The sequence below is a fragment of the Coregonus clupeaformis genome, chromosome 17, assembly GCF_020615455.1.
Source record: "Coregonus clupeaformis isolate EN_2021a chromosome 17, ASM2061545v1, whole genome shotgun sequence".
NCBI lineage: Eukaryota > Metazoa > Chordata > Actinopteri > Salmoniformes > Salmonidae > Coregonus > Coregonus clupeaformis.
The window spans coordinates 54249516-54257686 of NC_059208.1; positions in this window are offsets into that span (position 1 = coordinate 54249516).

Consider the following 8171-nt stretch of genomic DNA (forward strand, 5'->3'; position numbering starts at 1 on the left):
TATAGAAGTTAGCAAACCCCAGAAACTGTTGCAGCTTCTTTCTGTTCTCCGGAACTGGCCATGACGTGACTGCTGATACTTTGGCAGGATCCATTTGGATACTTCCCTCTGCCACTATGTACCCCAGGAAGGCCACTGTCTTGACGTGAAACTCACACTTCTCTGCCTTGGCGTAGAGGGAATTCTCCAGAAGACGATGAAGGACTTGCTGGACATGGCGGGTGTGTTCAGACAGGTTTCTGGAGTAGATTAAGATGTCATCCAGGTAAACGAAGACAAACTTGTTTAACATGTCCCGCAGTACATCATTCACTAGAGCCTGGAACACAGCAGGAGCATTGGTGAGGCCAAAAGGCATAACCAGATACTCGTAGTGGCCTGTTGGTGTATTGAATGCGGTCTTCCACTCATCTCCTCCCGGATCCGCACTAGGTGGTAAGCGTTTCTGAGATCCAACTTGGTAAAAACAGTGGCTCCCTGGAGCAACTCAAAAGCAGAGGTGAGCAGAGGGAGAGGGTAACGGTTTTTCACTGTGATGTCGTTGAGTCCCCTGTAGTCGATGCAGGGGGCGAAGAGATCCGTCCCTCTTCCCCACAAAGAAGAAGCCAGCACCAGCCGGAGATGAAGATGAACGGATCAATCCTGTGGACAGAGAGTCATTGATGTAGTCCTCCATGGACCTTCTTTCAGGAGCAGACAACGAATAAAGACGGCCCCTTGGAGGGGCTGTTCCAGGGAGGAGGTCGATGGCACAGTCGACGGTCGGGTGAGGGGGCAGAGATGTGGCTCTTGCTTTGTTAAACACTTCTCTGAGACCATGGTAGCATTCTGGGACATGGGAGAGGTCAGGGGCGGAGTTAGTAGGTACTGGCCGGGGGGGTAGTGCGGCAGCAAGCAGGCAGGTTCGGTGGCAGTCCTCTCCCCACTCCCTGATCACCCCGGTCACCCAGTCGAGCTGAGGGTTGTGCCGGCGGAGCCATGGGTAACCCAGGATGAGGGGTTGGCCTGGAGAGGGGAGCAGGTGAAACTGGATAGTTTCTTGATGGTTTCCGGACAGACCCATCAAGACCGGGGCCGTGACATGAGTGACCGATCCGAGTAAGTGTCCGTCCAGTGCCCGGGCAGGGATAGGAGGTGTCAAACGGAGGTTCTCCAGTCCCAGTTGGCGTGCCAGCTTGATGTCCATTATGTTGGCTTCGGCGCCAGAATCCACCAGAGCAGCCAGGGTGTGAGTAGAGTCAGAGAGGCGGAGGTGAACTTGCAGCAAGGGTTTGCGGTCGGAGGACTGGATGGTCATTGAGCTCAACCGGACTCCCCCTATGCCCGGTGAGCTTCGGCTTTTAAAGGGCAGGTTACCACACGATGTCCATCACCTCCACAATAGAGGCAGAGGTTTGAGGTGAAGCGGCGCTGGCGCTCTGCAGGAGTGAGAGAGGCTCGCCCAATCTCCATAGGCTCAGACTGATCAAGCTGACTTGGGTGAGTGGCAGTAGCTGACAGGAGCCCAGTCGGATCTCTCCGAATGCCGGTAGTTGGTGGACCTTGGCGCCCCCTCTCACGACGACGGGTCTGTATCCTTCTGTCGATCCGGACAGTCAGTGCGATGGCTTCATCAAGAGTGGAAGGCAGTTCATGGGAGACCAACTCGTCCCTGATATAGTCAGCCAAGCTATGGAAGAACGGCGTCCCACCAACGATGGTGTGTTCCAAGAACTTCGTCTTGCCAGGGTTCGGAAGTCGATGGAATGGTCTGCGACTGTACGTCTGCCTTGTCGAATACTGAACAGTTCACGAGACGCCTCGGTTGGTGAATCCAGGTCAAACACCTTCAGCATCTCCTCAGCAAACAGGTCGAAGGTTGCACATGCGGGGGTTTGACGCTCGAACTCTGCTGTTCCCCAGAGTCGAGCTCGGCCCGTCAGGTGAGTGATGGCATACCCGACCCTAGCCCCCTCCGTGGCGAAGGTCCTTGGCTGCAAGGAGAACTGAAGTCGGCAGCTAGTCAGGAATGGCCGGACCTGGGTAGAATCGCCGTTGAACCGCTCGGGGTTTCAAATCTTGGGTTCCGGGGCAGCGGCTGAAATGACCGGGGCAGGTGACTCGGAGGCAGGGCTGGTGGGCAGACTGGCTGGGGTAAGGTTGGTGAGGAGTTGGATGATCCTGGCGAGTTGTTGTTGCTGCTGCTGGGACTGCTGCTGGTGCTGCTGGAACTGCTGATGCTGTTGGTGGCCGACCTGAAGCAGAGAGGTGATGTCGCCGCTCATGCGGCCTAGCTCTCTCTCAGTGTGTTCCAGGCGTAGCATGGCGGTGGGTTGCTCAGGTTCTTCGGTTTCCATGTCGGGGGAAGTGTGCGCTGAGTCCATGATGGTCAGATCGTACTGTCACGGTTCAGACAGACGACAAGAGGACCACAATTGCGTCACACCAGAAAGTTTGTTAAAACTTAAGGGAAAAGGGAAGTAGGGAGTGAGTGAAGGCTCCAGGGGTTATCCCGGTCCAATGTGCTGGGTCTGTGCCCCCCCAGTGGCAGCGATGCGTCCGATGACGCCCGGTGGTTGGTGGTCCAGAAGTCCTGGGGGGAGGAAACACAGACACAACGGGGCGGATGAAACAAGGCAGAAGTACAGTTCAAGGGAAATCCAAATACGTTGTAGCAAGGCAGAAGGCTGGTCAGAGTTACCGGGGTCGAAGAGTAGTCAGGAGTCGTAATGGCAGAAAGCAGGTCTGGTTTTCCTGGGGCAGAAGAGTATCCAAGAATCAGGCAGGTCCGGGGGTCACAAAACAAGGGTGAGCCAGAAGCGCGAGCACACAGGTTCCGGGTGTGAGCTTGGCAGACGATCTGACAAAGGAGAGCTGAGAGACGGGACTTTAAATACTGGGAGAGGTTAGTGGGTAATGCAGCGCAGCTGGCAGAGTAATTAGAGCCGAGCAGAGCAGGGACAGGTGGAGCTCGTTAGGCTGAGTAGAGAGAGAGAGATGAGCAGAGTGGAAGATAGTGGAAACACATTAAGGTGGTAACCCGGTGGAGTGAGAGGGCTCATGACAGACTTTGCCAAAGTGTCAGATGAGAAACTCCCTCGGAGCAGCAGTGTCTCAATGATCATCTCAGAGATTCATGTCTGTCTCTGCTCAGAGAGAGAGGGGCTACGTGGTGCAGCTGGGACACTGTTTAAATGCTGTTGATTTATCTGAGGCCTTTGGTCAAAGCGCCACAGAAAGGAAAGGAGAGAGTTGCCATGGAAAGGAGGATAAGAGAGAGGGATGGAGAAAGGAGAGAGATCAAATGAAGCGTTCAGTTACTAGGAAACACACACACAGCTTTAGGCCTAACTACATGCAGAATCCACTAGGATACTAATCAAAATTCAAATAAGTATTTCTCCCCTGCTTAAACAGTCCTCTAATTGGGGTCATTAAAATAAGATTCCTAGTTTTGATAACAGACTTCTCTAAATAGACATCCTGTCATTAGAGAAGGGCAAAGTGGAGAACTCTTTTGATGTGACCTGCAGGGTGTGTTACTGACTACAAAATGGCACATTAGTGAGTAACGCTTAGTGAGTAACACATCGTGAGTAACGCTTCGTGAATAACGCTTAGTGAGTAACGCTTAGTGAGTAACATTTAGTGAGTAACACTTAGTAACACTTAGTGAGTAACCTTTTCTACCCTGGGATTTCTTAGAGGTCTTTCAAGATCAAAGAGAAGGTCAAAAAGAAAGGAGGACTCTTCATATAATTAATTTAAATGCCTTTATTTTTTGGCATGTTCAATGGAAACAAAGATTGGCCTTCGTCAGGATATCCTACAGACACCCGACAAGGCCCAAATCCCCGTCATTCGCATGAGGAAGAGACAGAGTTATCGTGGACGTAGGTTGGGGTGCCTTGTAAGGATCCGACGGTGAGCGAGTAAACTGCCGCTCCCATCAATCCTATTAGCCAATCTTCAATCATTGGAAAATAAATTGGATGACCTAAGATTACGGTTATCCTACCAACGGGACATAAAAAACTGTAATATCTTATGTTTCACCGAGTCGTGGCTGATCGACGACATGGATAACATACAGCTAGCGGGCTATACACTACATCGGCAGGATAGAACGGCTGACTCCGGTAAGACAAGGGGTGGCGGTCTGTGTATATTTGTAAACAACAGCTGGTGCACAAAATCAAATACTAAGGAAGTCTCGAGGTTTTGCTCGCCTGAGGTAGAGTATCTTATGATAAGCTGTAGACCACACTATTTACCAAGAGAGTTTTCATCTATATTTTTCATAGCTGTCTATTTACCACCACAAACCAATGCTGGCATTAAGATTGCACTGAATGAGCTGTATAAGGCCATAAGTCAACAGGAAAACGCTCATCCAGAGGCAGCGCTCCTAGTGGCCGGGGACTTTAATGCAGGGAAACTTAAATCCGTTCTACCTAATTTCTACCAGCATGTTAAATGTACAACAAGAGGAAAAAAAACTCTAGACCACCTTTACTCCACACACAGAGACGCATACAAAGCTCTCCCTCGCCCTCCATTTGGCAAATCTGACCATAACTCTATCCTCCTGATTCCTGCTTATAAGCAAAAACTAAAGCAGGAAGCACCAGTGACTCGGTTAATAAAAAAGTGGTCAGATGACGCAGATGCTAAGCTACAGGACTGTTTTGCTAGCACAGACTAGAACATGTTCCGGGATTCTTCAGATAGCATTGAGGAGTACACCACATCAGTCACTGGCTTCATCAATAAGTGCATCGATGATGTTGTCCCCACAGTGACCGTACATACATACCCCAACCAGAAGCCATGGATTACAGGAAACATCCGCACTGAGCTAAAGGGTAGAGCTGCCGCTTTCAAGCAGCGGAACTCTAACCCGGACGCTTATAAGAAATCCCGCTATGCCCTCCGATGAACCATCAAACAGGCAAAGAGTCAATACAGGACTAAGATTGAATCGTACTACACCGGCTCTGACGCTCGTCGGATGTAGCAGGGCTTGAAAACTATTACAGACTACAAAGGGAAGCACAGCCGCGAGCTGCCCAGTGACACAAGCCTACCAGACGAGCTAAACCACTTCTATGCTCGCTTCGAGGTAAGCAACACTGAAGCATGCATGAGAGCACCAGCTGTTCCGGATGACTATGTGATCACGCTCTCCGTAGCCGATGTGAGTAAGACTTTTAAGCAGGTCAACATTCACAAGGCCGCAGGGCCAGACGGATTACCAGGACGTGTACTCCGAGCATGTGCTGACCAACTGGCAAGTGTCTTCACTGACATTTTCAACATGTCCCTGACTGAGTCTGTAATACCAACATGTTTCAAGCAGACCACCATAGTCCCCATGCCCAAGGACACTAAGATAACCTGCCTAAATGACTACCAACCCGTAGCACTGACGTCTGTAGCCATGAAGTGCTTTGAAAGGCTGGTCATGGCTCACATCAACACCATTATCCCAGAAACCCTAGACCCACTCCAATTTGCATACCGCCCCAACAGATCCACAGATGATGCAATCTCTATTGCACTCCACACTGCCCTTTCCCACCTGGACAAGAGGAACACCTACGTGAGAATGCTATTCATTGACTACAGCTCAGCATTCAACACCATAGTGCCCTCAAAGCTCATCACTAAGCTAAGGATCCTGGGACTAAACACCTCCCTCTGCAACTGGATCCTGGACTTCCTGACGGGCCGCCCCAGGTGGTAAGGGTAGGTAACAACACATCTGCCACACTGATCCTCAACACGGGGGCCCTCAGGGGTGCGTGCTCAGTCCCCTCCTGTACTCCCTGTTCACCCATGACTGCATGGCCAGGCACGACTCCAACACCATCATTAAATTTGCCGACGACACAACAGTGGTAGGCCTGATTACCGACAACGATGAGACAGCCTATAGGGAGGAGGTCAGAGACCTGGTCGTGTGGTGCCAGGATAACAACCTCTCCCTCAACGTGACCAAGACAAAGGAGATGATTGTGGACTACAGGAAAAAAAAGAGGACTGAGCACGCCCCCATTCTCATCGACGGGGCTGTAGTGGAACAGGTTGAGAGCTTCAAGTTCCTTGGTGTCCACATCACCAACGAACTATCATGGTCCAAACACAGCAAGACAGTCGTGAAGAGGGCACGACAAAGCCTATTCCCCCTCAGGAGACTGAAAAGATTCGGCATGGGTCCTCAGATCCTCAAAAAATTATACAGCTGCACCATCGAGAGCATCCTGACTGGTTGCATCACCGCCTGGTATGGCAACTGCTTGGCCTCCGACCGCAAGGCACTACAGAGGGTAGTGCGTACGGCCCAGTACATCACTGGGGCCAAGCTTCCTGCCATCCAGGACCTCTATACCAGGAGGTGTCAGAGGAAGGCCCTCAAAATTGTCAAAGACTCCAGCCACCCTAGTCATAGACTGTTCTCTCTGCTACCGCACGGCAAGCGGTACCGGAGTGCCAAGTCTAGGTCCAAAAGACTTCTCAACAGCTTCTACCCCCAAGCCATAAGACTCCTGAACAGCTAATCATGGCTACCCGGACTATTTGCTCTACCCCCCCACCCCATCTTTTTACGCTGCTGCTACTCTGTTAATTATTTATGCATAGTCACTTTAACTCTACCCACATGTACATATTACTTCAACTACCTCAACTAGCCGGTGCCCCCGCACATTGACTCTGCACCGGTACCCCCCTGTATATATAGCCGCCCTACTGTTATTTTATTTTACTTCTGCTCTTTTTTTCTGAACACTTTTTTGTTTTATTCTACTTTTTTATTAAAAATAAATGCACTGTTGGTTAAGGGCTGTAAGTAAGCATTTCACTGTAATGTCTGCACCTGTTGTATTCGGCGCATGTGGCCAATAACATTTGATTTGATTTGATTTGACGAAGGGACAGTACACCACACGTTGTCGTCAGCGCTCTTTTGGGTCTGGAGGCGCATCACCCCAGGTAACGAACACCCACACTCGTTCAGAGCCCTCTTCTGCGCACTGTACCCTACCCATCTACTTTCCCGATCACATGGTAGTTCCCCAGTGTAAGGCGCTAGTCGATTCAGGCGCAGCTGGGAACTTTATGGACAGGGCATTCTCACACCGGCTAGGCATTTAATTGGTTCCCCTCTCCATTCCACTCCCCATCAGAGCTCTTGATAGTCGGCCATTAGGGTCCGGGTTTGTTAAGGAAGTAACTACACCAGTCACCATGACTACCCAGGAGACTCATTGTGAGCAGGTCACTTTTTATATTATTGAGTCTCCTGCTTTCCCTGTGGTATTAGGTCTCCCTTGGTTAGCACTCCACAACCCCACCTTCTCATGGCCGCAGAGCGTTCTCACGGGGTGGACGCGAGAGTGTCAGGGTAGGTGTCTAGGTGTTTCCGTTGGTGCAACCACGGTGGAAAGTCCAGACAGTACCTCCACCGTGCGCATTCCCCCCGAATACTCGATTTGGCGCACACGTTCTCTAAAACGCAGGCTACCAAGTTACCACCTCAGGTGTGGAGATGCAAGGGGATCGCATTTCAGCCGTGCGTAATTGGCCGACTCCCACCACGGTTAAGGAGGTGCAGCGCTTTCTGGGCTTCGCCAACTACTATCAGAGGTTTATCCGGGGCTTTGGCAAGGTCGTAGCTCCCATTACATCTCTATTGAAGGGTGGACCGTCCCGGCTCCGCTGGTCTGCTGAGGCTGACCTGGCCCTCAGGAAACTGAGGAGTCTGTTCACCTCAGCCCCGGGACTGGCCCACCCCGATCCATCACTACCGTTTGTAGTGGAGGTGGATGCGTCCAAGGTAGGGATAGGCGCTGTCCTATCTCAACGCTCGGGCACGCCACCCAAGCTCTGCCCCTGTGCCTTCTTCTCTAAGAAGCTCAGCCCGGCGGAGCAGAACTACGACGTTGGTGATCGGGAGCTGTTGGCTGTTGTCCGAGCCTTGACCGTGTGGAGGCATTGGCTCGAAGGGGCAAAACACCCTTTCCTCGTCTGGACGGACAACCGTAACCTGGAGTACATCCGGGCAGCGAGGAGGCTGAATCCTCGCCAGGCCAGGTGGGCCCTATTCTTCACCCGATTCGATTTTTCACTGTCATACATCCACGCTGACGCATTGTCACGGCTGTATGACACAGAGGAGAGGCCCAGAGACA